The 23,254-nt window shown below is 51.4% G+C and overlaps 58 non-coding genes across 58 annotated transcripts; 39 read left to right on the forward strand and 19 right to left on the reverse strand.

Annotated features, from left to right (window-relative positions):
* The first annotated feature begins 4,416 nt into the window (after positions 1 to 4,416).
* Positions 4,417 to 4,489, forward strand: Trnav-cac (transfer RNA valine (anticodon CAC)). Its single transcript has one exon. It is a non-coding gene; the product is annotated as a tRNA-Val (tRNA).
* A 158-nt stretch (positions 4,490 to 4,647) lies between these two features.
* On the forward strand, positions 4,648 to 4,720 carry Trnav-aac (transfer RNA valine (anticodon AAC)). Its single transcript has one exon. It is a non-coding gene; the product is annotated as a tRNA-Val (tRNA).
* A 193-nt stretch (positions 4,721 to 4,913) lies between these two features.
* On the reverse strand, positions 4,914 to 4,985 carry Trnap-ugg (transfer RNA proline (anticodon UGG)). Its single transcript has one exon. It is a non-coding gene; the product is annotated as a tRNA-Pro (tRNA).
* Positions 4,986 to 5,397: 412 nt separating this feature from the next.
* On the forward strand, positions 5,398 to 5,470 carry Trnav-cac (transfer RNA valine (anticodon CAC)). The gene has a single exon. It is a non-coding gene; the product is annotated as a tRNA-Val (tRNA).
* Positions 5,471 to 5,628: 158 nt separating this feature from the next.
* Positions 5,629 to 5,701, forward strand: Trnav-aac (transfer RNA valine (anticodon AAC)). The gene has a single exon. It is a non-coding gene; the product is annotated as a tRNA-Val (tRNA).
* A 193-nt stretch (positions 5,702 to 5,894) lies between these two features.
* Trnap-ugg (transfer RNA proline (anticodon UGG)) lies at positions 5,895 to 5,966 on the reverse strand. The gene has a single exon. It is a non-coding gene; the product is annotated as a tRNA-Pro (tRNA).
* A 412-nt stretch (positions 5,967 to 6,378) lies between these two features.
* Positions 6,379 to 6,451, forward strand: Trnav-cac (transfer RNA valine (anticodon CAC)). Its single transcript has one exon. It is a non-coding gene; the product is annotated as a tRNA-Val (tRNA).
* Positions 6,452 to 6,609: 158 nt separating this feature from the next.
* Positions 6,610 to 6,682, forward strand: Trnav-aac (transfer RNA valine (anticodon AAC)). The gene has a single exon. It is a non-coding gene; the product is annotated as a tRNA-Val (tRNA).
* A 193-nt stretch (positions 6,683 to 6,875) lies between these two features.
* Trnap-ugg (transfer RNA proline (anticodon UGG)) lies at positions 6,876 to 6,947 on the reverse strand. The gene has a single exon. It is a non-coding gene; the product is annotated as a tRNA-Pro (tRNA).
* Positions 6,948 to 7,359: 412 nt separating this feature from the next.
* Trnav-cac (transfer RNA valine (anticodon CAC)) lies at positions 7,360 to 7,432 on the forward strand. Its single transcript has one exon. It is a non-coding gene; the product is annotated as a tRNA-Val (tRNA).
* Positions 7,433 to 7,590: 158 nt separating this feature from the next.
* Positions 7,591 to 7,663, forward strand: Trnav-aac (transfer RNA valine (anticodon AAC)). Its single transcript has one exon. It is a non-coding gene; the product is annotated as a tRNA-Val (tRNA).
* A 193-nt stretch (positions 7,664 to 7,856) lies between these two features.
* On the reverse strand, positions 7,857 to 7,928 carry Trnap-ugg (transfer RNA proline (anticodon UGG)). The gene has a single exon. It is a non-coding gene; the product is annotated as a tRNA-Pro (tRNA).
* Positions 7,929 to 8,340: 412 nt separating this feature from the next.
* Positions 8,341 to 8,413, forward strand: Trnav-cac (transfer RNA valine (anticodon CAC)). Its single transcript has one exon. It is a non-coding gene; the product is annotated as a tRNA-Val (tRNA).
* Positions 8,414 to 8,571: 158 nt separating this feature from the next.
* Positions 8,572 to 8,644, forward strand: Trnav-aac (transfer RNA valine (anticodon AAC)). Its single transcript has one exon. It is a non-coding gene; the product is annotated as a tRNA-Val (tRNA).
* Positions 8,645 to 8,837: 193 nt separating this feature from the next.
* Trnap-ugg (transfer RNA proline (anticodon UGG)) lies at positions 8,838 to 8,909 on the reverse strand. The gene has a single exon. It is a non-coding gene; the product is annotated as a tRNA-Pro (tRNA).
* A 412-nt stretch (positions 8,910 to 9,321) lies between these two features.
* On the forward strand, positions 9,322 to 9,394 carry Trnav-cac (transfer RNA valine (anticodon CAC)). The gene has a single exon. It is a non-coding gene; the product is annotated as a tRNA-Val (tRNA).
* A 158-nt stretch (positions 9,395 to 9,552) lies between these two features.
* Positions 9,553 to 9,625, forward strand: Trnav-aac (transfer RNA valine (anticodon AAC)). The gene has a single exon. It is a non-coding gene; the product is annotated as a tRNA-Val (tRNA).
* A 193-nt stretch (positions 9,626 to 9,818) lies between these two features.
* On the reverse strand, positions 9,819 to 9,890 carry Trnap-ugg (transfer RNA proline (anticodon UGG)). Its single transcript has one exon. It is a non-coding gene; the product is annotated as a tRNA-Pro (tRNA).
* Positions 9,891 to 10,302: 412 nt separating this feature from the next.
* Positions 10,303 to 10,375, forward strand: Trnav-cac (transfer RNA valine (anticodon CAC)). The gene has a single exon. It is a non-coding gene; the product is annotated as a tRNA-Val (tRNA).
* A 158-nt stretch (positions 10,376 to 10,533) lies between these two features.
* Positions 10,534 to 10,606, forward strand: Trnav-aac (transfer RNA valine (anticodon AAC)). Its single transcript has one exon. It is a non-coding gene; the product is annotated as a tRNA-Val (tRNA).
* Positions 10,607 to 10,799: 193 nt separating this feature from the next.
* On the reverse strand, positions 10,800 to 10,871 carry Trnap-ugg (transfer RNA proline (anticodon UGG)). The gene has a single exon. It is a non-coding gene; the product is annotated as a tRNA-Pro (tRNA).
* A 412-nt stretch (positions 10,872 to 11,283) lies between these two features.
* Positions 11,284 to 11,356, forward strand: Trnav-cac (transfer RNA valine (anticodon CAC)). Its single transcript has one exon. It is a non-coding gene; the product is annotated as a tRNA-Val (tRNA).
* A 158-nt stretch (positions 11,357 to 11,514) lies between these two features.
* Positions 11,515 to 11,587, forward strand: Trnav-aac (transfer RNA valine (anticodon AAC)). The gene has a single exon. It is a non-coding gene; the product is annotated as a tRNA-Val (tRNA).
* Positions 11,588 to 11,780: 193 nt separating this feature from the next.
* Trnap-ugg (transfer RNA proline (anticodon UGG)) lies at positions 11,781 to 11,852 on the reverse strand. Its single transcript has one exon. It is a non-coding gene; the product is annotated as a tRNA-Pro (tRNA).
* A 412-nt stretch (positions 11,853 to 12,264) lies between these two features.
* On the forward strand, positions 12,265 to 12,337 carry Trnav-cac (transfer RNA valine (anticodon CAC)). The gene has a single exon. It is a non-coding gene; the product is annotated as a tRNA-Val (tRNA).
* Positions 12,338 to 12,495: 158 nt separating this feature from the next.
* Trnav-aac (transfer RNA valine (anticodon AAC)) lies at positions 12,496 to 12,568 on the forward strand. Its single transcript has one exon. It is a non-coding gene; the product is annotated as a tRNA-Val (tRNA).
* A 193-nt stretch (positions 12,569 to 12,761) lies between these two features.
* On the reverse strand, positions 12,762 to 12,833 carry Trnap-ugg (transfer RNA proline (anticodon UGG)). Its single transcript has one exon. It is a non-coding gene; the product is annotated as a tRNA-Pro (tRNA).
* A 412-nt stretch (positions 12,834 to 13,245) lies between these two features.
* Positions 13,246 to 13,318, forward strand: Trnav-cac (transfer RNA valine (anticodon CAC)). The gene has a single exon. It is a non-coding gene; the product is annotated as a tRNA-Val (tRNA).
* Positions 13,319 to 13,476: 158 nt separating this feature from the next.
* Trnav-aac (transfer RNA valine (anticodon AAC)) lies at positions 13,477 to 13,549 on the forward strand. Its single transcript has one exon. It is a non-coding gene; the product is annotated as a tRNA-Val (tRNA).
* A 193-nt stretch (positions 13,550 to 13,742) lies between these two features.
* On the reverse strand, positions 13,743 to 13,814 carry Trnap-ugg (transfer RNA proline (anticodon UGG)). Its single transcript has one exon. It is a non-coding gene; the product is annotated as a tRNA-Pro (tRNA).
* Positions 13,815 to 14,226: 412 nt separating this feature from the next.
* Trnav-cac (transfer RNA valine (anticodon CAC)) lies at positions 14,227 to 14,299 on the forward strand. The gene has a single exon. It is a non-coding gene; the product is annotated as a tRNA-Val (tRNA).
* A 158-nt stretch (positions 14,300 to 14,457) lies between these two features.
* On the forward strand, positions 14,458 to 14,530 carry Trnav-aac (transfer RNA valine (anticodon AAC)). Its single transcript has one exon. It is a non-coding gene; the product is annotated as a tRNA-Val (tRNA).
* Positions 14,531 to 14,723: 193 nt separating this feature from the next.
* On the reverse strand, positions 14,724 to 14,795 carry Trnap-ugg (transfer RNA proline (anticodon UGG)). The gene has a single exon. It is a non-coding gene; the product is annotated as a tRNA-Pro (tRNA).
* A 412-nt stretch (positions 14,796 to 15,207) lies between these two features.
* Trnav-cac (transfer RNA valine (anticodon CAC)) lies at positions 15,208 to 15,280 on the forward strand. Its single transcript has one exon. It is a non-coding gene; the product is annotated as a tRNA-Val (tRNA).
* A 158-nt stretch (positions 15,281 to 15,438) lies between these two features.
* Positions 15,439 to 15,511, forward strand: Trnav-aac (transfer RNA valine (anticodon AAC)). The gene has a single exon. It is a non-coding gene; the product is annotated as a tRNA-Val (tRNA).
* Positions 15,512 to 15,704: 193 nt separating this feature from the next.
* Trnap-ugg (transfer RNA proline (anticodon UGG)) lies at positions 15,705 to 15,776 on the reverse strand. The gene has a single exon. It is a non-coding gene; the product is annotated as a tRNA-Pro (tRNA).
* Positions 15,777 to 16,188: 412 nt separating this feature from the next.
* On the forward strand, positions 16,189 to 16,261 carry Trnav-cac (transfer RNA valine (anticodon CAC)). Its single transcript has one exon. It is a non-coding gene; the product is annotated as a tRNA-Val (tRNA).
* A 158-nt stretch (positions 16,262 to 16,419) lies between these two features.
* On the forward strand, positions 16,420 to 16,492 carry Trnav-aac (transfer RNA valine (anticodon AAC)). Its single transcript has one exon. It is a non-coding gene; the product is annotated as a tRNA-Val (tRNA).
* A 193-nt stretch (positions 16,493 to 16,685) lies between these two features.
* Trnap-ugg (transfer RNA proline (anticodon UGG)) lies at positions 16,686 to 16,757 on the reverse strand. The gene has a single exon. It is a non-coding gene; the product is annotated as a tRNA-Pro (tRNA).
* A 412-nt stretch (positions 16,758 to 17,169) lies between these two features.
* Positions 17,170 to 17,242, forward strand: Trnav-cac (transfer RNA valine (anticodon CAC)). The gene has a single exon. It is a non-coding gene; the product is annotated as a tRNA-Val (tRNA).
* A 158-nt stretch (positions 17,243 to 17,400) lies between these two features.
* On the forward strand, positions 17,401 to 17,473 carry Trnav-aac (transfer RNA valine (anticodon AAC)). The gene has a single exon. It is a non-coding gene; the product is annotated as a tRNA-Val (tRNA).
* A 193-nt stretch (positions 17,474 to 17,666) lies between these two features.
* Trnap-ugg (transfer RNA proline (anticodon UGG)) lies at positions 17,667 to 17,738 on the reverse strand. Its single transcript has one exon. It is a non-coding gene; the product is annotated as a tRNA-Pro (tRNA).
* A 412-nt stretch (positions 17,739 to 18,150) lies between these two features.
* Positions 18,151 to 18,223, forward strand: Trnav-cac (transfer RNA valine (anticodon CAC)). Its single transcript has one exon. It is a non-coding gene; the product is annotated as a tRNA-Val (tRNA).
* A 158-nt stretch (positions 18,224 to 18,381) lies between these two features.
* Trnav-aac (transfer RNA valine (anticodon AAC)) lies at positions 18,382 to 18,454 on the forward strand. The gene has a single exon. It is a non-coding gene; the product is annotated as a tRNA-Val (tRNA).
* A 193-nt stretch (positions 18,455 to 18,647) lies between these two features.
* Trnap-ugg (transfer RNA proline (anticodon UGG)) lies at positions 18,648 to 18,719 on the reverse strand. The gene has a single exon. It is a non-coding gene; the product is annotated as a tRNA-Pro (tRNA).
* A 412-nt stretch (positions 18,720 to 19,131) lies between these two features.
* On the forward strand, positions 19,132 to 19,204 carry Trnav-cac (transfer RNA valine (anticodon CAC)). The gene has a single exon. It is a non-coding gene; the product is annotated as a tRNA-Val (tRNA).
* Positions 19,205 to 19,362: 158 nt separating this feature from the next.
* Positions 19,363 to 19,435, forward strand: Trnav-aac (transfer RNA valine (anticodon AAC)). The gene has a single exon. It is a non-coding gene; the product is annotated as a tRNA-Val (tRNA).
* Positions 19,436 to 19,628: 193 nt separating this feature from the next.
* Trnap-ugg (transfer RNA proline (anticodon UGG)) lies at positions 19,629 to 19,700 on the reverse strand. Its single transcript has one exon. It is a non-coding gene; the product is annotated as a tRNA-Pro (tRNA).
* Positions 19,701 to 20,112: 412 nt separating this feature from the next.
* Trnav-cac (transfer RNA valine (anticodon CAC)) lies at positions 20,113 to 20,185 on the forward strand. The gene has a single exon. It is a non-coding gene; the product is annotated as a tRNA-Val (tRNA).
* Positions 20,186 to 20,343: 158 nt separating this feature from the next.
* Trnav-aac (transfer RNA valine (anticodon AAC)) lies at positions 20,344 to 20,416 on the forward strand. The gene has a single exon. It is a non-coding gene; the product is annotated as a tRNA-Val (tRNA).
* A 193-nt stretch (positions 20,417 to 20,609) lies between these two features.
* Positions 20,610 to 20,681, reverse strand: Trnap-ugg (transfer RNA proline (anticodon UGG)). Its single transcript has one exon. It is a non-coding gene; the product is annotated as a tRNA-Pro (tRNA).
* A 412-nt stretch (positions 20,682 to 21,093) lies between these two features.
* Positions 21,094 to 21,166, forward strand: Trnav-cac (transfer RNA valine (anticodon CAC)). Its single transcript has one exon. It is a non-coding gene; the product is annotated as a tRNA-Val (tRNA).
* A 158-nt stretch (positions 21,167 to 21,324) lies between these two features.
* Positions 21,325 to 21,397, forward strand: Trnav-aac (transfer RNA valine (anticodon AAC)). Its single transcript has one exon. It is a non-coding gene; the product is annotated as a tRNA-Val (tRNA).
* Positions 21,398 to 21,590: 193 nt separating this feature from the next.
* Positions 21,591 to 21,662, reverse strand: Trnap-ugg (transfer RNA proline (anticodon UGG)). Its single transcript has one exon. It is a non-coding gene; the product is annotated as a tRNA-Pro (tRNA).
* A 412-nt stretch (positions 21,663 to 22,074) lies between these two features.
* Trnav-cac (transfer RNA valine (anticodon CAC)) lies at positions 22,075 to 22,147 on the forward strand. The gene has a single exon. It is a non-coding gene; the product is annotated as a tRNA-Val (tRNA).
* Positions 22,148 to 22,305: 158 nt separating this feature from the next.
* Trnav-aac (transfer RNA valine (anticodon AAC)) lies at positions 22,306 to 22,378 on the forward strand. The gene has a single exon. It is a non-coding gene; the product is annotated as a tRNA-Val (tRNA).
* A 193-nt stretch (positions 22,379 to 22,571) lies between these two features.
* Trnap-ugg (transfer RNA proline (anticodon UGG)) lies at positions 22,572 to 22,643 on the reverse strand. The gene has a single exon. It is a non-coding gene; the product is annotated as a tRNA-Pro (tRNA).
* A 412-nt stretch (positions 22,644 to 23,055) lies between these two features.
* Trnav-cac (transfer RNA valine (anticodon CAC)) lies at positions 23,056 to 23,128 on the forward strand. Its single transcript has one exon. It is a non-coding gene; the product is annotated as a tRNA-Val (tRNA).
* The last annotated feature ends 126 nt before the right edge of the window (positions 23,129 to 23,254 follow it).

A 23,254-nucleotide genomic window follows, 5' to 3' on the forward strand; every position in this document is an offset into this window, starting at 1 on the left:
GGTAGTGCTATTTTCCTTGTTTCTACAAGAAGTGGTTAGCAATCACAGTTTAGTCAATAATCAACCGCCTTTAGTGAATTAGCAGTCTAGTTAAAAGCTGATTAACACTCTATAGTAAATTGATTTCTTAGGATGGCTAGGATGTGTGGCTGCTGTGTACGGACGCAGGAGGAGCTGGCCACTCTTCGCGAACAGCTGAGCGTGTTGATGGCCGCGGTCAGCCGTCTTCAGGCTGCTGCCTCGGAGTGTAGCGGCAGTGGGGAGTCTGGTGCGTCGCATGGTGCACCCCAGGTGTTAGATGCTTCACCCACTGTCCCTGCTGTCGAGACATCTTCGCGGGTACCGGGCGCGGTTGGGCCACCCTCTCCCCAAGGGGAGTGGCGGGTTCAGCGGCGTTCGCGGCGCACGAGGCGGAGGGTCAATGTGGAGGCTGGCCGTGTGGCATCGCCCGCTCTGCCTGTGAGTGGACATGTGGCTGCTCCTTCAGCAAGGTCCGAGCAGGCACACGGGGGGAGGGGTTTATTAGTTATTGGGAGCTCCAACGTTAGGCGGGTGATGGAGCCCCTTAGGGAAATAGCGGAAAGGTCGGGGAAGAAGGCCAGTGTTCACTCTGTCTGCTTGCCGGGGGGTCTCATCCGAGATGTGGAGGAGGCCCTACCGGCGGCGATAGAGAGCACTGGGTGCACCCGACTGCAAATTGTTGCTCATGTCGGCACCAATGACTCTTGCCGTCTGGGTTCAGAGGTCATCCTCAGTTCGTACAGGCGGTTGGCGGAGTTGGTGAAGGTGGAAAGCCTCGCTCGCGGGGTGGAATCAGAGCTAACTATTTGTAGTATTGTTCCGAGAACCGATCGCGGTCCTCTGGTTTGGAGCCGAGTGGAAGGCTTAAACCAGAGGCTCAGACGATTCTGCGGAGAGCTGGGGTGCAAATTTCTCGACCTCCGCTATCGGGTGGAGAAATGTAGGGTCCCCCTGAATAGGTCAGGCGTGCACTACACGCCGGAAGCGGCTACGAGGGTAGCGGAGTACGTGTGGAGTGCACATGGGGTTTTTTTAGGTTAGAGAATTCCCTCCCTAGGCCCGACAAGACGCCTCCTGAGACGCGGCAAGGCAGGAGTAGGCAAAATGCAACAAGGAATAACAATATTAATGTGCTAATAGTAAACTGCAGAAGCGTCTATAGAAAGGTCCCAGAACTGCTCTCATTAATAAACGGTCACAACGCCCATATAGTACTAGGAACAGAAAGTTGGCTGAAACCAGACGTAAACAGTAATGAAATCCTAAACTCTGATTGGAATGTATACCGCAGAGATAGGCTGGACAGTGAAGGGGGAGGCGTGTTTATAGCGATAAGAAGTGCAATAGTATCGAAGGAAATTGACGGAGATTCGAATTGTGAAATGATTTGGGTGAAGGTCACGGTTAAAGCAGGCTCAGACATGGTAATTGGATGTCTCTATAGGCCCCCGGGCTCAGCAGCTGTTGTGGCTCAGCACCTGAAGAATAATTTGGAAAATATTTCGAGTAGATTTCCCCACCATGTTATAGTTCTGGGTGGAGATTTTAATTTGCCGGATATAGACTGGGAGACTCAAACGTTCATAACGGGTGGCAGGGACAAAGAATCCAGTGAAATATTTTTAAGTGCTTTATCTGAAAACTACCTTGAGCAGTTAAACAGAAAACCGACTCGTGGCGATAATATATTAGACCTTCTGGTGACAAACAGACCCGAACTATTTGAATCAGTTAATGCAGAACAGGGAATCAGCGATCATAAAGCGGTTACTGCGTCGATGATTTCAGCCGTAAATAGAAATATTAAAAAAGGTAGGAAGATTTTTCTGTTTAGCAAAAGTGACAAAAAGCAGATTACAGAGTACCTGACGGCTCAACACAAAAGTTTTATCTCAAGTGCAGATAGTGTTGAGGATCAGTGGACAAAGTTCAAAACCATGGTACAATATGCGTTAGATGAGTATGTGCCAAGCAAGATCGTAAGAGATGGAAAAGAGCCACCGTGGTACAACAACCGAGTTAGAAAACTGCTGCGGAAGCAAAGGGAACTTCACAGCAAACATAAACATAGCCAAAGCCTTGCAGACAAACAAAAATTACGCGAAGCGAAATGTAGTGTGAGGAGGGCTATGCGAGAGGCTTTCAATGAATTCGAAAGTAACGTTCTATGTACTGACTTGGCAGAAAATCCTAAGAAATTTTGGTCCTATGTCAAAGCGGTAGGTGGATCAAAACAAAATGTCCAGACACTCTGTGACCAAAATGGTACTGAAACAGAGGATGACAGACTAAAGGCCGAATTACTAAATGTCTTCTTCCAAAGCTGTTTCACAGAGGAAGACTGCACTGTGCTTCCTTCTCTAGATTGTCGCACAGTTGACAAAATGGTAGATATCGAAGTAGACGACAGAGGGATAGAGAAACAATTAAAATCGCTCAAAAGAGGAAAGGCCGCTGGTCCTGATGGGATACCAGTTCGATTTTACACAGAGTACGCGAAGGAACTTGCCCCCCTTCTTGCAGCGGTGTACCGTAGGTCTCTAGAAGAGCGAAGCGTTCCAAAGGATTGGAAAAGGGCACAGGTCATCCCCGTTCTCAAGAAGGGACGTCGAACAGATGTGCAGAACTATAGACCTATATCTCTAACGTCGATCAGTTGTAGAATTTTGGAACACGTATTATGTTCGAGTATAATGTCTTTTCTGGAGACTAGAAATCTACTCTGTAGGAATCAGCATGGGTTTCGAAAAAGACGGTCGTGTGAAACCCAGCTCGCGCTATTCGTCTACGAGACTCAGAGGGCCTTAGACACGGGTTCACAGGTAGATGCCGTGTTTCTTGACTTCCGCAAGGCGTTTGACACAGTTCCCCACAGTCGTTTAATGAACAAAGTAAGAGCATACGGACTATCAGATCAATTGTGTGATTGGATAGAGGAGTTCTTAGATAACAGAACGCAGCATGTCATTCTCAATGGAGAGAAGTCTTCCGAAGTAAGAGTGATTTCAGGTGTGCCGCAGGGGAGTGTCATAGGACCGTTGCTATTCACAATATACATAAATGACCTGGTGGATGACATCGGAAGTTCACTGAGGCTTTTTGCAGATGATGCTGTGGTGTATCGAGAGGTTGCAACAATGGAAAATTGTACTGAAATGCAGGAGGATCTGCAGCGAATTGACGCATGGTGCACGGAATGGCAATTGAATCTCAATGTAGAGAAGTGTAATGTGATGCGAATACATAGAAAGATAGGTCCCTTATCATTTAGCTACAAAATAGCAGGTCAGCAACTGGAAGCAGTTAATTCCATAAATTATCTGGGAGTACGCATTAGGAGTGATTTAAAATGGAATGATCATATAAAGTTGATCGTCGGTAAAGCAGATGCCAGACTGAGATTCATTGGAAGAATCCTAAGGAAATGCAATCCGACAACAAAGGAAGTAGGTTACAGTACGCTTGTTCGCCCAATGCTTGAATACTGCTCAGCAGTGTGGGATCCGCACCAGGTAGGGTTGATAGAAGAGATAGAGAAGATCCAACGGAGGGCGGCGCGCTTCGTTACAGGATCATTTAGTGATTGCGAAAGCGTTACGGAGATGATAGATAAACTCCAGTGGAAGACTCTGCAGGAGAGACGCTCAGTAGCTCGGTACGGGCTTTTGTTGAAGTTTCGAGAACATACCTTCACCGAAGAGTCAAGCAGTATATTGCTCCCTCCTACGTATATCTCGCGAAGAGACCATGAGGATAAAATCAGAGAGATTAGAGCCCACACAGAAGCATACCGACAATCCTTCTTTCCACGTACAATACGAGACTGGAATAGAAGGGAGAACCGATAGAGGTACTCAGGGTACCCTCCGCCACACACCGTCAGGTGGCTTGCGGAGTACGGATGTAGATGTAGATGTAGATGTAGATGTAGATGTAGACCTCCTGCACCCAAAGCAGGAATCATACCCCTAGACCAACGAGCCATCTGACGTGGCAAATGACTATTATTTCAGTGCACTGGGTCCCTCGATGTGGTCCAGGGTGCTCTGGAAAGTCTCGTGTAGGCTGGCGGGATGGGGGCGGCGCGAATTCCCGCGGTCGGCGGCCTTCCTGGGCTATTGGTACCTTCATGTAGAGCTGCCGCTGGGCTCGCACTCCCTGCTGCTAAGAAAGTGATTGCTTTTGCTGCTATGATTTGCAATCACGACTGCGGGAAACGCCGCTATTTCGTTAGGGGTGCTACGGCAGACACCTTCTCGAGCACCCCGAAGACTTCTTGAGCCCTTGGCTGTGATGGTTTCCAGGCTGTCAAAAGAACTGTCGCGTGTGCATTCACGGACGGGAGAGAGGCTGAGGTAATTGCGAGTGAACGGAGATGGACTCCTCCCGTTCGCAGTTTCCGTAGTGGAGCGGTTATCACGTCTGCTTCACACGCAGAAGGTCCCCGGTTCGATCCCGGGCGGGATCAGTATTTTCCTGCCTATGTCGTATTGTACTCCAGTGAGCCACGACATGTGAGGATCTTCTGCATGTACCTTTGTTCTGCAAGTAGCGCATTTATTTAATTTCTTAGTAACGATGACAACACCAGCACGAGTTGTCTCTAATGTAAGGCGCACACAAGTAGTTTCCGTGGTGTAGCGGTTATCACGTCTGCCTAACACGCAGAAGGTCCCCGTGTCGATCCCGGGCGGAAACACTTTTTTATCATTAAAAACAAGACATACTAACATGCATCTGCTACCATCTGTACCCAAAAACCTTCGTAATCGCCTTCACACGTCAGATCAGTGTCAATTGCTCACATCAAATATGAATTTCATTTGATACTGACGCCGAGCATTTTGCGTCGACTCAGCCACTCACGTGCGACCAGTTTGCACAAAACGCTAGGGCTCGTCCGGGATTTGAACCCGGGACCTCCTGCACCCAAAGCAGGAATCATACCCCTAGACCAACGAGCCATCTGACGTGGCAAATGACTATTATTTCAGTGCACTGGGTCCCTCGATGTGGTCCAGGGTGCTCTGGAAAGTCTCGTGTAGGCTGGCGGGATGGGGGCGGCGCGAATTCCCGCGGTCGGCGGCCTTCCTGGGCTATTGGTACCTTCATGTAGAGCTGCCGCTGGGCTCGCACTCCCTGCTGCTAAGAAAGTGATTGCTTTTGCTGCTATGATTTGCAATCACGACTGCGGGAAACGCCGCTATTTCGTTAGGGGTGCTACGGCAGACACCTTCTCGAGCACCCCGAAGACTTCTTGAGCCCTTGGCTGTGATGGTTTCCAGGCTGTCAAAAGAACTGTCGCGTGTGCATTCACGGACGGGAGAGAGGCTGAGGTAATTGCGAGTGAACGGAGATGGACTCCTCCCGTTCGCAGTTTCCGCAGTGTAGCGGTTATCACGTCTGCTTCACACGCAGAAGGTCCCCGGTTCGATCCCGGGCGGGAACAGTATTTTCCTGCCTATGTCGTATTGTACTCCAGTGAGCCACGACATGTGAGGATCTTCTGCATGTACCTTTGTTCTGCAAGTAGCGCATTTATTTAATTTCTTAGTAACGATGACAACACCAGCACGAGTTGTCTCTAATGTAAGGCGCACACAAGTAGTTTCCGTGGTGTAGCGGTTATCACGTCTGCCTAACACGCAGAAGGTCCCCGTGTCGATCCCGGGCGGAAACACTTTTTTATCATTAAAAACAAGACATACTAACATGCATCTGCTACCATCTGTACCCAAAAACCTTCGTAATCGCCTTCACACGTCAGATCAGTGTCAATTGCTCACATCAAATATGAATTTCATTTGATACTGACGCCGAGCATTTTGCGTCGACTCAGCCACTCACGTGCGACCAGTTTGCACAAAACGCTAGGGCTCGTCCGGGATTTGAACCCGGGACCTCCTGCACCCAAAGCAGGAATCATACCCCTAGACCAACGAGCCATCTGACGTGGCAAATGACTATTATTTCAGTGCACTGGGTCCCTCGATGTGGTCCAGGGTGCTCTGGAAAGTCTCGTGTAGGCTGGCGGGATGGGGGCGGCGCGAATTCCTGCGGTCGGCGGCCTTCCTGGGCTATTGGTACCTTCATGTAGAGCTGCCGCTGGGCTCGCACTCCCTGCTGCTAAGAAAGTGATTGCTTTTGCTGCTATGATTTGCAATCACGACTGCGGGAAACGCCGCTATTTCGTTAGGGGTGCTACGGCAGACACCTTCTCGAGCACCCCGAAGACTTCTTGAGCCCTTGGCTGTGATGGTTTCCAGGCTGTCAAAAGAACTGTCGCGTGTGCATTCACGGACGGGAGAGAGGCTGAGGTAATTGCGAGTGAACGGAGATGGACTCCTCCCGTTCGCAGTTTCCGTAGTGGAGCGGTTATCACGTCTGCTTCACACGCAGAAGGTCCCCGGTTCGATCCCGGGCGGGATCAGTATTTTCCTGCCTATGTCGTATTGTACTCCAGTGAGCCACGACATGTGAGGATCTTCTGCATGTACCTTTGTTCTGCAAGTAGCGCATTTATTTAATTTCTTAGTAACGATGACAACACCAGCACGAGTTGTCTCTAATGTAAGGCGCACACAAGTAGTTTCCGTGGTGTAGCGGTTATCACGTCTGCCTAACACGCAGAAGGTCCCCGTGTCGATCCCGGGCGGAAACACTTTTTTATCATTAAAAACAAGACATACTAACATGCATCTGCTACCATCTGTACCCAAAAACCTTCGTAATCGCCTTCACACGTCAGATCAGTGTCAATTGCTCACATCAAATATGAATTTCATTTGATACTGACGCCGAGCATTTTGCGTCGACTCAGCCACTCACGTGCGACCAGTTTGCACAAAACGCTAGGGCTCGTCCGGGATTTGAACCCGGGACCTCCTGCACCCAAAGCAGGAATCATACCCCTAGACCAACGAGCCATCTGACGTGGCAAATGACTATTATTTCAGTGCACTGGGTCCCTCGATGTGGTCCAGGGTGCTCTGGAAAGTCTCGTGTAGGCTGGCGGGATGGGGGCGGCGCGAATTCCCGCGGTCGGCGGCCTTCCTGGGCTATTGGTACCTTCATGTAGAGCTGCCGCTGGGCTCGCACTCCCTGCTGCTAAGAAAGTGATTGCTTTTGCTGCTATGATTTGCAATCACGACTGCGGGAAACGCCGCTATTTCGTTAGGGGTGCTACGGCAGACACCTTCTCGAGCACCCCGAAGACTTCTTGAGCCCTTGGCTGTGATGGTTTCCAGGCTGTCAAAAGAACTGTCGCGTGTGCATTCACGGACGGGAGAGAGGCTGAGGTAATTGCGAGTGAACGGAGATGGACTCCTCCCGTTCGCAGTTTCCGTAGTGGAGCGGTTATCACGTCTGCTTCACACGCAGAAGGTCCCCGGTTCGATCCCGGGCGGGAACAGTATTTTCCTGCCTATGTCGTATTGTACTCCAGTGAGCCACGACATGTGAGGATCTTCTGCATGTACCTTTGTTCTGCAAGTAGCGCATTTATTTAATTTCTTAGTAACGATGACAACACCAGCACGAGTTGTCTCTAATGTAAGGCGCACACAAGTAGTTTCCGTGGTGTAGCGGTTATCACGTCTGCCTAACACGCAGAAGGTCCCCGTGTCGATCCCGGGCGGAAACACTTTTTTATCATTAAAAACAAGACATACTAACATGCATCTGCTACCATCTGTACCCAAAAACCTTCGTAATCGCCTTCACACGTCAGATCAGTGTCAATTGCTCACATCAAATATGAATTTCATTTGATACTGACGCCGAGCATTTTGCGTCGACTCAGCCACTCACGTGCGACCAGTTTGCACAAAACGCTAGGGCTCGTCCGGGATTTGAACCCGGGACCTCCTGCACCCAAAGCAGGAATCATACCCCTAGACCAACGAGCCATCTGACGTGGCAAATGACTATTATTTCAGTGCACTGGGTCCCTCGATGTGGTCCAGGGTGCTCTGGAAAGTCTCGTGTAGGCTGGCGGGATGGGGGCGGCGCGAATTCCCGCGGTCGGCGGCCTTCCTGGGCTATTGGTACCTTCATGTAGAGCTGCCGCTGGGCTCGCACTCCCTGCTGCTAAGAAAGTGATTGCTTTTGCTGCTATGATTTGCAATCACGACTGCGGGAAACGCCGCTATTTCGTTAGGGGTGCTACGGCAGACACCTTCTCGAGCACCCCGAAGACTTCTTGAGCCCTTGGCTGTGATGGTTTCCAGGCTGTCAAAAGAACTGTCGCGTGTGCATTCACGGACGGGAGAGAGGCTGAGGTAATTGCGAGTGAACGGAGATGGACTCCTCCCGTTCGCAGTTTCCGTAGTGGAGCGGTTATCACGTCTGCTTCACACGCAGAAGGTCCCCGGTTCGATCCCGGGTGGGATCAGTATTTTCCTGCCTATGTCGTATTGTACTCCAGTGAGCCACGACATGTGAGGATCTTCTGCATGTACCTTTGTTCTGCAAGTAGCGCATTTATTTAATTTCTTAGTAACGATGACAACACCAGCACGAGTTGTCTCTAATGTAAGGCGCACACAAGTAGTTTCCGTGGTGTAGCGGTTATCACGTCTGCCTAACACGCAGAAGGTCCCCGTGTCGATCCCGGGCGGAAACACTTTTTTATCATTAAAAACAAGACATACTAACATGCATCTGCTACCATCTGTACCCAAAAACCTTCGTAATCGCCTTCACACGTCAGATCAGTGTCAATTGCTCACATCAAATATGAATTTCATTTGATACTGACGCCGAGCATTTTGCGTCGACTCAGCCACTCACGTGCGACCAGTTTGCACAAAACGCTAGGGCTCGTCCGGGATTTGAACCCGGGACCTCCTGCACCCAAAGCAGGAATCATACCCCTAGACCAACGAGCCATCTGACGTGGCAAATGACTATTATTTCAGTGCACTGGGTCCCTCGATGTGGTCCAGGGTGCTCTGGAAAGTCTCGTGTAGGCTGGCGGGATGGGGGCGGCGCGAATTCCCGCGGTCGGCGGCCTTCCTGGGCTATTGGTACCTTCATGTAGAGCTGCCGCTGGGCTCGCACTCCCTGCTGCTAAGAAAGTGATTGCTTTTGCTGCTATGATTTGCAATCACGACTGCGGGAAACGCCGCTATTTCGTTAGGGGTGCTACGGCAGACACCTTCTCGAGCACCCCGAAGACTTCTTGAGCCCTTGGCTGTGATGGTTTCCAGGCTGTCAAAAGAACTGTCGCGTGTGCATTCACGGACGGGAGAGAGGCTGAGGTAATTGCGAGTGAACGGAGATGGACTCCTCCCGTTCGCAGTTTCCGTAGTGGAGCGGTTATCACGTCTGCTTCACACGCAGAAGGTCCCCGGTTCGATCCCGGGCGGGAACAGTATTTTCCTGCCTATGTCGTATTGTACTCCAGTGAGCCACGACATGTGAGGATCTTCTGCATGTACCTTTGTTCTGCAAGTAGCGCATTTATTTAATTTCTTAGTAACGATGACAACACCAGCACGAGTTGTCTCTAATGTAAGGCGCACACAAGTAGTTTCCGTGGTGTAGCGGTTATCACGTCTGCCTAACACGCAGAAGGTCCCCGTGTCGATCCCGGGCGGAAACACTTTTTTATCATTAAAAACAAGACATACTAACATGCATCTGCTACCATCTGTACCCAAAAACCTTCGTAATCGCCTTCACACGTCAGATCAGTGTCAATTGCTCACATCAAATATGAATTTCATTTGATACTGACGCCGAGCATTTTGCGTCGACTCAGCCACTCACGTGCGACCAGTTTGCACAAAACGCTAGGGCTCGTCCGGGATTTGAACCCGGGACCTCCTGCACCCAAAGCAGGAATCATACCCCTAGACCAACGAGCCATCTGACGTGGCAAATGACTATTATTTCAGTGCACTGGGTCCCTCGATGTGGTCCAGGGTGCTCTGGAAAGTCTCGTGTAGGCTGGCGGGATGGGGGCGGCGCGAATTCCCGCGGTCGGCGGCCTTCCTGGGCTATTGGTACCTTCATGTAGAGCTGCCGCTGGGCTCGCACTCCCTGCTGCTAAGAAAGTGATTGCTTTTGCTGCTATGATTTGCAATCACGACTGCGGGAAACGCCGCTATTTCGTTAGGGGTGCTACGGCAGACACCTTCTCGAGCACCCCGAAGACTTCTTGAGCCCTTGGCTGTGATGGTTTCCAGGCTGTCAAAAGAACTGTCGCGTGTGCATTCACGGACGGGAGAGAGGCTGAGGTAATTGCGAGTGAACGGAGATGGACTCCTCCCGTTCGCAGTTTCCGTAGTGGAGCGGTTATCACGTCTGCTTCACACGCAGAAGGTCCCCGGTTCGATCCCGGGCGGGAACAGTATTTTCCTGCCTATGTCGTATTGTACTCCAGTGAGCCACGACATGTGAGGATCTTCTGCATGTACCTTTGTTCTGCAAGTAGCGCATTTATTTAATTTCTTAGTAACGATGACAACACCAGCACGAGTTGTCTCTAATGTAAGGCGCACACAAGTAGTTTCCGTGGTGTAGCGGTTATCACGTCTGCCTAACACGCAGAAGGTCCCCGTGTCGATCCCGGGCGGAAACACTTTTTTATCATTAAAAACAAGACATACTAACATGCATCTGCTACCATCTGTACCCAAAAACCTTCGTAATCGCCTTCACACGTCAGATCAGTGTCAATTGCTCACATCAAATATGAATTTCATTTGATACTGACGCCGAGCATTTTGCGTCGACTCAGCCACTCACGTGCGACCAGTTTGCACAAAACGCTAGGGCTCGTCCGGGATTTGAACCCGGGACCTCCTGCACCCAAAGCAGGAATCATACCCCTAGACCAACGAGCCATCTGACGTGGCAAATGACTATTATTTCAGTGCACTGGGTCCCTCGATGTGGTCCAGGGTGCTCTGGAAAGTCTCGTGTAGGCTGGCGGGATGGGGGCGGCGCGAATTCCCGCGGTCGGCGGCCTTCCTGGGCTATTGGTACCTTCATGTAGAGCTGCCGCTGGGCTCGCACTCCCTGCTGCTAAGAAAGTGATTGCTTTTGCTGCTATGATTTGCAATCACGACTGCGGGAAACGCCGCTATTTCGTTAGGGGTGCTACGGCAGACACCTTCTCGAGCACCCCGAAGACTTCTTGAGCCCTTGGCTGTGATGGTTTCCAGGCTGTCAAAAGAACTGTCGCGTGTGCATTCACGGACGGGAGAGAGGCTGAGGTAATTGCGAGTGAACGGAGATGGACTCCTCCCGTTCGCAGTTTCCGTAGTGGAGCGGTTATCACGTCTGCTTCACACGCAGAAGGTCCCCGGTTCGATCCCGGGCGGGATCAGTATTTTCCTGCCTATGTCGTATTGTACTCCAGTGAGCCACGACATGTGAGGATCTTCTGCATGTACCTTTGTTCTGCAAGTAGCGCATTTATTTAATTTCTTAGTAACGATGACAACACCAGCACGAGTTGTCTCTAATGTAAGGCGCACACAAGTAGTTTCCGTGGTGTAGCGGTTATCACGTCTGCCTAACACGCAGAAGGTCCCCGTGTCGATCCCGGGCGGAAACACTTTTTTATCATTAAAAACAAGACATACTAACATGCATCTGCTACCATCTGTACCCAAAAACCTTCGTAATCGCCTTCACACGTCAGATCAGTGTCAATTGCTCACATCAAATATGAATTTCATTTGATACTGACGCCGAGCATTTTGCGTCGACTCAGCCACTCACGTGCGACCAGTTTGCACAAAACGCTAGGGCTCGTCCGGGATTTGAACCCGGGACCTCCTGCACCCAAAGCAGGAATCATACCCCTAGACCAACGAGCCATCTGACGTGGCAAATGACTATTATTTCAGTGCACTGGGTCCCTCGATGTGGTCCAGGGTGCTCTGGAAAGTCTCGTGTAGGCTGGCGGGATGGGGGCGGCGCGAATTCCCGCGGTCGGCGGCCTTCCTGGGCTATTGGTACCTTCATGTAGAGCTGCCGCTGGGCTCGCACTCCCTGCTGCTAAGAAAGTGATTGCTTTTGCTGCTATGATTTGCAATCACGACTGCGGGAAACGCCGCTATTTCGTTAGGGGTGCTACGGCAGACACCTTCTCGAGCACCCCGAAGACTTCTTGAGCCCTTGGCTGTGATGGTTTCCAGGCTGTCAAAAGAACTGTCGCGTGTGCATTCACGGACGGGAGAGAGGCTGAGGTAATTGCGAGTGAACGGAGATGGACTCCTCCCGTTCGCAGTTTCCGTAGTGGAGCGGTTATCACGTCTGCTTCACACGCAGAAGGTCCCCGGTTCGATCCCGGGCGGGAACAGTATTTTCCTGCCTATGTCGTATTGTACTCCAGTGAGCCACGACATGTGAGGATCTTCTGCATGTACCTTTGTTCTGCAAGTAGCGCATTTATTTAATTTCTTAGTAACGATGACAACACCAGCACGAGTTGTCTCTAATGTAAGGCGCACACAAGTAGTTTCCGTGGTGTAGCGGTTATCACGTCTGCCTAACACGCAGAAGGTCCCCGTGTCGATCCCGGGCGGAAACACTTTTTTATCATTAAAAACAAGACATACTAACATGCATCTGCTACCATCTGTACCCAAAAACCTTCGTAATCGCCTTCACACGTCAGATCAGTGTCAATTGCTCACATCAAATATGAATTTCATTTGATACTGACGCCGAGCATTTTGCGTCGACTCAGCCACTCACGTGCGACCAGTTTGCACAAAACGCTAGGGCTCGTCCGGGATTTGAACCCGGGACCTCCTGCACCCAAAGCAGGAATCATACCCCTAGACCAACGAGCCATCTGACGTGGCAAATGACTATTATTTCAGTGCACTGGGTCCCTCGATGTGGTCCAGGGTGCTCTGGAAAGTCTCGTGTAGGCTGGCGGGATGGGGGCGGCGCGAATTCCCGCGGTCGGCGGCCTTCCTGGGCTATTGGTACCTTCATGTAGAGCTGCCGCTGGGCTCGCACTCCCTGCTGCTAAGAAAGTGATTGCTTTTGCTGCTATGATTTGCAATCACGACTGCGGGAAACGCCGCTATTTCGTTAGGGGTGCTACGGCAGACACCTTCTCGAGCACCCCGAAGACTTCTTGAGCCCTTGGCTGTGATGGTTTCCAGGCTGTCAAAAGAACTGTCGCGTGTGCATTCACGGACGGGAGAGAGGCTGAGGTAATTGCGAGTGAACGGAGATGGACTCCTCCCGTTCGCAGTTTCCGTAGTGGAGCGGTTATCACGTCTGCTTCACACGCAGAAGGTCCCCGGTTCGATCCCGGGCGGGAACAGTATTTTCCTGCCTATGTCGTATTGTACTCCAGTGAGCCACGACATGTGAGGATCTTCTGCATGTACCTTTGTTCTGCAAGTAGCGCATTTATTTAATTTCTTAGTAACGATGACAACACCAGCACGAGTTGTCTCTAATGTAAGGCGCACACAAGTAGTTTCCGTGGTGTAGCGGTTATCACGTTTGCCTAACACGCAGAAGGTCCCCGTGTCGATCCCGGGCGGAAACACTTTTTTATCATTAAAAACAAGACATACTAACATGCATCTGCTACCATCTGTACCCAAAAACCTTCGTAATCGCCTTCACACGTCAGATCAGTGTCAATTGCTCACATCAAATATGAATTTCATTTGATACTGACGCCGAGCATTTTGCGTCGACTCAGCCACTCACGTGCGACCAGTTTGCACAAAACGCTAGGGCTCGTCCGGGATTTGAACCCGGGACCTCCTGCACCCAAAGCAGGAATCATACCCCTAGACCAACGAGCCATCTGACGTGGCAAATGACTATTATTTCAGTGCACTGGGTCCCTCGATGTGGTCCAGGGTGCTCTGGAAAGTCTCGTGTAGGCTGGCGGGATGGGGGCGGCGCGAATTCCCGCGGTCGGCGGCCTTCCTGGGCTATTGGTACCTTCATGTAGAGCTGCCGCTGGGCTCGCACTCCCTGCTGCTAAGAAAGTGATTGCTTTTGCTGCTATGATTTGCAATCACGACTGCGGGAAACGCCGCTATTTCGTTAGGGGTGCTACGGCAGACACCTTCTCGAGCACCCCGAAGACTTCTTGAGCCCTTGGCTGTGATGGTTTCCAGGCTGTCAAAAGAACTGTCGCGTGTGCATTCACGGACGGGAGAGAGGCTGAGGTAATTGCGAGTGAACGGAGATGGACTCCTCCCGTTCGCAGTTTCCGCAGTGTAGCGGTTATCACGTCTGCTTCACACGCAGAAGGTCCCCGGTTCGATCCCGGGCGGGAACAGTATTTTCCTGCCTATGTCGTATTGTACTCCAGTGAGCCACGACATGTGAGGATCTTCTGCATGTACCTTTGTTCTGCAAGTAGCGCATTTATTTAATTTCTTAGTAACGATGACAACACCAGCACGAGTTGTCTCTAATGTAAGGCGCACACAAGTAGTTTCCGTGGTGTAGCGGTTATCACGTCTGCCTAACACGCAGAAGGTCCCCGTGTCGATCCCGGGCGGAAACACTTTTTTATCATTAAAAACAAGACATACTAACATGCATCTGCTACCATCTGTACCCAAAAACCTTCGTAATCGCCTTCACACGTCAGATCAGTGTCAATTGCTCACATCAAATATGAATTTCATTTGATACTGACGCCGAGCATTTTGCGTCGACTCAGCCACTCACGTGCGACCAGTTTGCACAAAACGCTAGGGCTCGTCCGGGATTTGAACCCGGGACCTCCTGCACCCAAAGCAGGAATCATACCCCTAGACCAACGAGCCATCTGACGTGGCAAATGACTATTATTTCAGTGCACTGGGTCCCTCGATGTGGTCCAGGGTGCTCTGGAAAGTCTCGTGTAGGCTGGCGGGATGGGGGCGGCGCGAATTCCCGCGGTCGGCGGCCTTCCTGGGCTATTGGTACCTTCATGTAGAGCTGCCGCTGGGCTCGCACTCCCTGCTGCTAAGAAAGTGATTGCTTTTGCTGCTATGATTTGCAATCACGACTGCGGGAAACGCCGCTATTTCGTTAGGGGTGCTACGGCAGACACCTTCTCGAGCACCCCGAAGACTTCTTGAGCCCTTGGCTGTGATGGTTTCCAGGCTGTCAAAAGAACTGTCGCGTGTGCATTCACGGACGGGAGAGAGGCTGAGGTAATTGCGAGTGAACGGAGATGGACTCCTCCCGTTCGCAGTTTCCGCAGTGTAGCGGTTATCACGTCTGCTTCACACGCAGAAGGTCCCCGGTTCGATCCCGGGCGGGAACAGTATTTTCCTGCCTATGTCGTATTGTACTCCAGTGAGCCACGACATGTGAGGATCTTCTGCATGTACCTTTGTTCTGCAAGTAGCGCATTTATTTAATTTCTTAGTAACGATGACAACACCAGCACGAGTTGTCTCTAATGTAAGGCGCACACAAGTAGTTTCCGTGGTGTAGCGGTTATCACGTCTGCCTAACACGCAGAAGGTCCCCGTGTCGATCCCGGGCGGAAACACTTTTTTATCATTAAAAACAAGACATACTAACATGCATCTGCTACCATCTGTACCCAAAAACCTTCGTAATCGCCTTCACACGTCAGATCAGTGTCAATTGCTCACATCAAATATGAATTTCATTTGATACTGACGCCGAGCATTTTGCGTCGACTCAGCCACTCACGTGCGACCAGTTTGCACAAAACGCTAGGGCTCGTCCGGGATTTGAACCCGGGACCTCCTGCACCCAAAGCAGGAATCATACCCCTAGACCAACGAGCCATCTGACGTGGCAAATGACTATTATTTCAGTGCACTGGGTCCCTCGATGTGGTCCAGGGTGCTCTGGAAAGTCTCGTGTAGGCTGGCGGGATGGGGGCGGCGCGAATTCCCGCGGTCGGCGGCCTTCCTGGGCTATTGGTACCTTCATGTAGAGCTGCCGCTGGGCTCGCACTCCCTGCTGCTAAGAAAGTGATTGCTTTTGCTGCTATGATTTGCAATCACGACTGCGGGAAACGCCGCTATTTCGTTAGGGGTGCTACGGCAGACACCTTCTCGAGCACCCCGAAGACTTCTTGAGCCCTTGGCTGTGATGGTTTCCAGGCTGTCAAAAGAACTGTCGCGTGTGCATTCACGGACGGGAGAGAGGCTGAGGTAATTGCGAGTGAACGGAGATGGACTCCTCCCGTTCGCAGTTTCCGTAGTGGAGCGGTTATCACGTCTGCTTCACACGCAGAAGGTCCCCGGTTCGATCCCGGGCGGGATCAGTATTTTCCTGCCTATGTCGTATTGTACTCCAGTGAGCCACGACATGTGAGGATCTTCTGCATGTACCTTTGTTCTGCAAGTAGCGCATTTATTTAATTTCTTAGTAACGATGACAACACCAGCACGAGTTGTCTCTAATGTAAGGCGCACACAAGTAGTTTCCGTGGTGTAGCGGTTATCACGTCTGCCTAACACGCAGAAGGTCCCCGTGTCGATCCCGGGCGGAAACACTTTTTTATCATTAAAAACAAGACATACTAACATGCATCTGCTACCATCTGTACCCAAAAACCTTCGTAATCGCCTTCACACGTCAGATCAGTGTCAATTGCTCACATCAAATATGAATTTCATTTGATACTGACGCCGAGCATTTGGCGTCGACTCAGCCACTCACGTGCGACCAGTTTGCACAGAACGCTAGGGCTCGTCCGGGATTTGAACCCGGGACCTCCTGCACCCAAAGCAGGAATCATACCCCTAGACCAACGAGCCATCTGACGTGGCAAATGACTATTATTTCAGTGCACTGGGTCCCTCGATGTGGTCCAGGGTGCTCTGGAAAGTCTCGTGTCGGCTGGCGGGATGGGGGCGGCGCGAATTCCCGCGGTCGGCGGCCTTCCTGGGCTATTGGTACCTTCATGTAGAGCTGCCGCTGGGCTCGCACTCCCTGCTGCTAAGAAAGTGATTGCTTTTGCTGCTATGATTTGCAATCACGACTGCGGGAAACGCCGCTATTTCGTTAGGGGTGCTACGGCAGACACCTTCTCGAGCACCCCGAAGACTTCTTGAGCCCTTGGCTGTGATGGTTTCCAGGCTGTCAAAAGAACTGTCGCGTGTGCATTCACGGACGGGAGAGAGGCTGAGGTAATTGCGAGTGAACGGAGATGGACTCCTCCCGTTCGCAGTTTCCGCAGTGTAGCGGTTATCACGTCTGCTTCACACGCAGAAGGTCCCCGGTTCGATCCCGGGCGGGAACAGTATTTTCCTGCCTATGTCGTATTGTACTCCAGTGAGCCACGACATGTGAGGATCTTCTGCATGTACCTTTGTTCTGCAAGTAGCGCATTTATTTAATTTCTTAGTAACGATGACAACACCAGCACGAGTTGTCTCTAATGTAAGGCGCACACAAGTAGTTTCCGTGGTGTAGCGGTTATCACGTCTGCCTAACACGCAGAAGGTCCCCGTGTCGATCCCGGGCGGAAACACTTTTTTATCATTAAAAACAAGACATACTAACATGCATCTGCTACCATCTGTACCCAAAAACCTTCGTAATCGCCTTCACACGTCAGATCAGTGTCAATTGCTCACATCAAATATGAATTTCATTTGATACTGACGCCGAGCATTTTGCGTCGACTCAGCCACTCACGTGCGACCAGTTTGCACAAAACGCTAGGGCTCGTCCGGGATTTGAACCCGGGACCTCCTGCACCCAAAGCAGGAATCATACCCCTAGACCAACGAGCCATCTGACGTGGCAAATGACTATTATTTCAGTGCACTGGGTCCCTCGATGTGGTCCAGGGTGCTCTGGAAAGTCTCGTGTAGGCTGGCGGGATGGGGGCGGCGCGAATTCCCGCGGTCGGCGGCCTTCCTGGGCTATTGGTACCTTCATGTAGAGCTGCCGCTGGGCTCGCACTCCCTGCTGCTAAGAAAGTGATTGCTTTTGCTGCTATGATTTGCAATCACGACTGCGGGAAACGCCGCTATTTCGTTAGGGGTGCTACGGCAGACACCTTCTCGAGCACCCCGAAGACTTCTTGAGCCCTTGGCTGTGATGGTTTCCAGGCTGTCAAAAGAACTGTCGCGTGTGCATTCACGGACGGGAGAGAGGCTGAGGTAATTGCGAGTGAACGGAGATGGACTCCTCCCGTTCGCAGTTTCCGCAGTGTAGCGGTTATCACGTCTGCTTCACACGCAGAAGGTCCCCGGTTCGATCCCGGGCGGGAACAGTATTTTCCTGCCTATGTCGTATTGTACTCCAGTGAGCCACGACATGTGAGGATCTTCTGCATGTACCTTTGTTCTGCAAGTAGCGCATTTATTTAATTTCTTAGTAACGATGACAACACCAGCACGAGTTGTCTCTAATGTAAGGCGCACACAAGTAGTTTCCGTGGTGTAGCGGTTATCACGTCTGCCTAACACGCAGAAGGTCCCCGTGTCGATCCCGGGCGGAAACACTTTTTTATCATTAAAAACAAGACATACTAACATGCATCTGCTACCATCTGTACCCAAAAACCTTCGTAATCGCCTTCACACGTCAGATCAGTGTCAATTGCTCACATCAAATATGAATTTCATTTGATACTGACGCCGAGCATTTTGCGTCGACTCAGCCACTCACGTGCGACCAGTTTGCACAAAACGCTAGGGCTCGTCCGGGATTTGAACCCGGGACCTCCTGCACCCAAAGCAGGAATCATACCCCTAGACCAACGAGCCATCTGACGTGGCAAATGACTATTATTTCAGTGCACTGGGTCCCTCGATGTGGTCCAGGGTGCTCTGGAAAGTCTCGTGTAGGCTGGCGGGATGGGGGCGGCGCGAATTCCCGCGGTCGGCGGCCTTCCTGGGCTATTGGTACCTTCATGTAGAGCTGCCGCTGGGCTCGCACTCCCTGCTGCTAAGAAAGTGATTGCTTTTGCTGCTATGATTTGCAATCACGACTGCGGGAAACGCCGCTATTTCGTTAGGGGTGCTACGGCAGACACCTTCTCGAGCACCCCGAAGACTTCTTGAGCCCTTGGCTGTGATGGTTTCCAGGCTGTCAAAAGAACTGTCGCGTGTGCATTCACGGACGGGAGAGAGGCTGAGGTAATTGCGAGTGAACGGAGATGGACTCCTCCCGTTCGCAGTTTCCGTAGTGGAGCGGTTATCACGTCTGCTTCACACGCAGAAGGTCCCCGGTTCGATCCCGGGCGGGATCAGTATTTTCCTGCCTATGTCGTATTGTACTCCAGTGAGCCACGACATGTGAGGATCTTCTGCATGTACCTTTGTTCTGCAAGTAGCGCATTTATTTAATTTCTTAGTAACGATGACAACACCAGCACGAGTTGTCTCTAATGTAAGGCGCACACAAGTAGTTTCCGTGGTGTAGCGGTTATCACGTCTGCCTAACACGCAGAAGGTCCCCGTGTCGATCCCGGGCGGAAACACTTTTTTATCATTAAAAACAAGACATACTAACATGCATCTGCTACCATCTGTACCCAAAAACCTTCGTAATCGCCTTCACACGTCAGATCAGTGTCAATTGCTCACATCAAATATGAATTTCATTTGATACTGACGCCGAGCATTTTGCGTCGACTCAGCCACTCACGTGCGACCAGTTTGCACAAAACGCTAGGGCTCGTCCGGGATTTGAACCCGGGACCTCCTGCACCCAAAGCAGGAATCATACCCCTAGACCAACGACCCATCTGACGTGGCAAATGACTATTATTTCAGTGCACTGGGTCCCTCGATGTGGTCCAGGGTGCTCTGGAAAGTCTCGTGTGGGCTGGCGGGATGGGGGCGGCGCGAATTCCCGCGGTCGGCGGCCTTCCTGGGCTATTGGTACCTTCATGTAGAGCTGCCGCTGGGCTCGCACTCCCTGCTGCTAAGAAAGTGATTGCTTTTGCTGCTATGATTTGCAATCACGACTGCGGGAAACGCCGCTATTTCGTTAGGGGTGCTACGGCAGACACCTTCTCGAGCACCCCGAAGACTTCTTGAGCCCTTGGCTGTGATGGTTTCCAGGCTGTCAAAAGAACTGTCGCGTGTGCATTCACGGACGGGAGAGAGGCTGAGGTAATTGCGAGTGAACGGAGATGGACTCCTCCCGTTCGCAGTTTCCGTAGTGTAGCGGTTATCACGTCTGCTTCACACGCAGAAGGTCCCCGGTTCGATCCCGGGCGGGAACAGTATTTTCCTGCCTATGTCGTATTGTACTCCAGTGAGCCACGACATGTGAGGATCTTCTGCATGTACCTTTGTTCTGCAAGTAGCGCATTTATTTAATTTCTTAGTAACGATGACAACACCAGCACGAGTTGTCTCTAATGTAAGGCGCACACAAGTAGTTTCCGTGGTGTAGCGGTTATCACGTCTGCCTAACACGCAGAAGGTCCCCGTGTCGATCCCGGGCGGAAACACTTTTTTATCATTAAAAACAAGACATACTAACATGCATCTGCTACCATCTGTACCCAAAAACCTTCGTAATCGCCTTCACACGTCAGATCAGTGTCAATTGCTCACATCAAATATGAATTTCATTTGATACTGACGCCGAGCATTTTGCGTCGACTCAGCCACTCACGTGCGACCAGTTTGCACAAAACGCTAGGGCTCGTCCGGGATTTGAACCCGGGACCTCCTGCACCCAAAGCAGGAATCATACCCCTAGACCAACGAGCCATCTGACGTGGCAAATGACTATTATTTCAGTGCACTGGGTCCCTCGATGTGGTCCAGGGTGCTCTGGAAAGTCTCGTGTAGGCTGGCGGGATGGGGGCGGCGCGAATTCCCGCGGTCGGCGGCCTTCCTGGGCTATTGGTACCTTCATGTAGAGCTGCCGCTGGGCTCGCACTCCCTGCTGCTAAGAAAGTGATTGCTTTTGCTGCTATGATTTGCAATCACGACTGCGGGAAACGCCGCTATTTCGTTAGGGGTGCTACGGCAGACACCTTCTCGAGCACCCCGAAGACTTCTTGAGCCCTTGGCTGTGATGGTTTCCAGGCTGTCAAAAGAACTGTCGCGTGTGCATTCACGGACGGGAGAGAGGCTGAGGTAATTGCGAGTGAACGGAGATGGACTCCTCCCGTTCGCAGTTTCCGTAGTGGAGCGGTTATCACGTCTGCTTCACACGCAGAAGGTCCCCGGTTCGATCCCGGGCGGGATCAGTATTTTCCTGCCTATGTCGTATTGTACTCCAGTGAGCCACGACATGTGAGGATCTTCTGCATGTACCTTTGTTCTGCAAGTAGCGCATTTATTTAATTTCTTAGTAACGATGACAACACCAGCACGAGTTGTCTCTAATGTAAGGCGCACACAAGTAGTTTCCGTGGTGTAGCGGTTATCACGTCTGCCTAACACGCAGAAGGTCCCCGTGTCGATCCCGGGCGGAAACACTTTTTTATCATTAAAAACAAGACATACTAACATGCATCTGCTACCATCTGTACCCAAAAACCTTCGTAATCGCCTTCACACGTCAGATCAGTGTCAATTGCTCACATCAAGTATGAATTTCATTTGATACTGACGCCGAGCATTTTGCGTCGACTCAGCCACTCACGTGCGACCAGTTTGCACAAAACGCTAGGGCTCGTCCGGGATTTGAACCCGGGACCTCCTGCACCCAAAGCAGGAATCATACCCCTAGACCAACGAGCCATCTGACGTGGCAAATGACTATTATTTCAGTGCACTGGGTCCCTCGATGTGGTCCAGGGTGCTCTGGAAAGTCTCGTGTAGGCTGGCGGGATGGGGGCGGCGCGAATTCCCGCGGTCGGCGGCCTTCCTGGGCTATTGGTACCTTCATGTAGAGCTGCCGCTGGGCTCGCACTCCCTGCTGCTAAGAAAGTGATTGCTTTTGCTGCTATGATTTGCAATCACGACTGCGGGAAACGCCGCTATTTCGTTAGGGGTGCTACGGCAGACACCTTCTCGAGCACCCCGAAGACTTCTTGAGCCCTTGGCTGTGATGGTTTCCAGGCTGTCAAAAGAACTGTCGCGTGTGCATTCACGGACGGGAGAGAGGCTGAGGTAATTGCGAGTGAACGGAGATGGACTCCTCCCGTTCGCAGTTTCCGTAGTGTAGCGGTTATCACGTCTGCTTCACACGCAGAAGGTCCCCGGTTCGATCCCGGGCGGGAACAGTATTTTCCTGCCTATGTCGTATTGTACTCCAGTGAGCCACGACATGTGAGGATCTTCTGCATGTACCTTTGTTCTGCAAGTAGCGCATTTATTTAATTTCTTAGTAACGATGACAACACCAGCACGAGTTGTCTCTAATGTAAGGCGCACACAAGTAGTTTCCGTGGTGTAGCGGTTATCACGTCTGCCTAACACGCAGAAGGTCCCCGTGTCGATCCCGGGCGGAAACACTTTTTTATCATTAAAAACAAGACATACTAACATGCATCTGCTACCATCTGTACCCAAAAACCTTCGTAATCGCCTTCACACGTCAGATCAGTGTCAATTGCTCACATCAAATATGAATATCATTTGATACTGACGCCGAGCATTTTGCGTCGACTCAGCCACTCACGTGCGACCAGTTTGCACAAAACGCTAGGGCTCGTCCGGGATTTGAACCCGGGACCTCCTGCACCCAAAGCAGGAATCATACCCCTAGACCAACGAGCCATCTGACGTGGCAAATGACTATTATTTCAGTGCACTGGGTCCCTCGATGTGGTCCAGGGTGCTCTGGAAAGTCTCGTGTAGGCTGGCGGGATGGGGGCGGCGCGAATTCCCGCGGTCGGCGGCCTTCCTGGGCTATTGGTACCTTCATGTAGAGCTGCCGCTGGGCTCGCACTCCCTGCTGCTAAGAAAGTGATTGCTTTTGCTGCTATGATTTGCAATCACGACTGCGGGAAACGCCGCTATTTCGTTAGGGGTGCTACGGCAGACACCTTCTCGAGCACCCCGAAGACTTCTTGAGCCCTTGGCTGTGATGGTTTCCAGGCTGTCAAAAGAACTGTCGCGTGTGCATTCACGGACGGGAGAGAGGCTGAGGTAATTGCGAGTGAACGGAGATGGACTCCTCCCGTTCGCAGTTTCCGTAGTGGAGCGGTTATCACGTCTGCTTCACACGCAGAAGGTCCCCGGTTCGATCCCGGGCGGGAACAGTATTTTCCTGCCTATGTCGTATTGTACTCCAGTGAGCCACGACATGTGAGGATCTTCTGCATGTACCTTTGTTCTGCAAGTAGCGCATTTATTTAATTTCTTAGTAACGATGACAACACCAGCAC

This window comes from Schistocerca gregaria, chromosome 2 (assembly GCF_023897955.1).
Source record: "Schistocerca gregaria isolate iqSchGreg1 chromosome 2, iqSchGreg1.2, whole genome shotgun sequence".
Taxonomy (NCBI): Eukaryota; Metazoa; Arthropoda; class Insecta; order Orthoptera; family Acrididae; genus Schistocerca; species Schistocerca gregaria.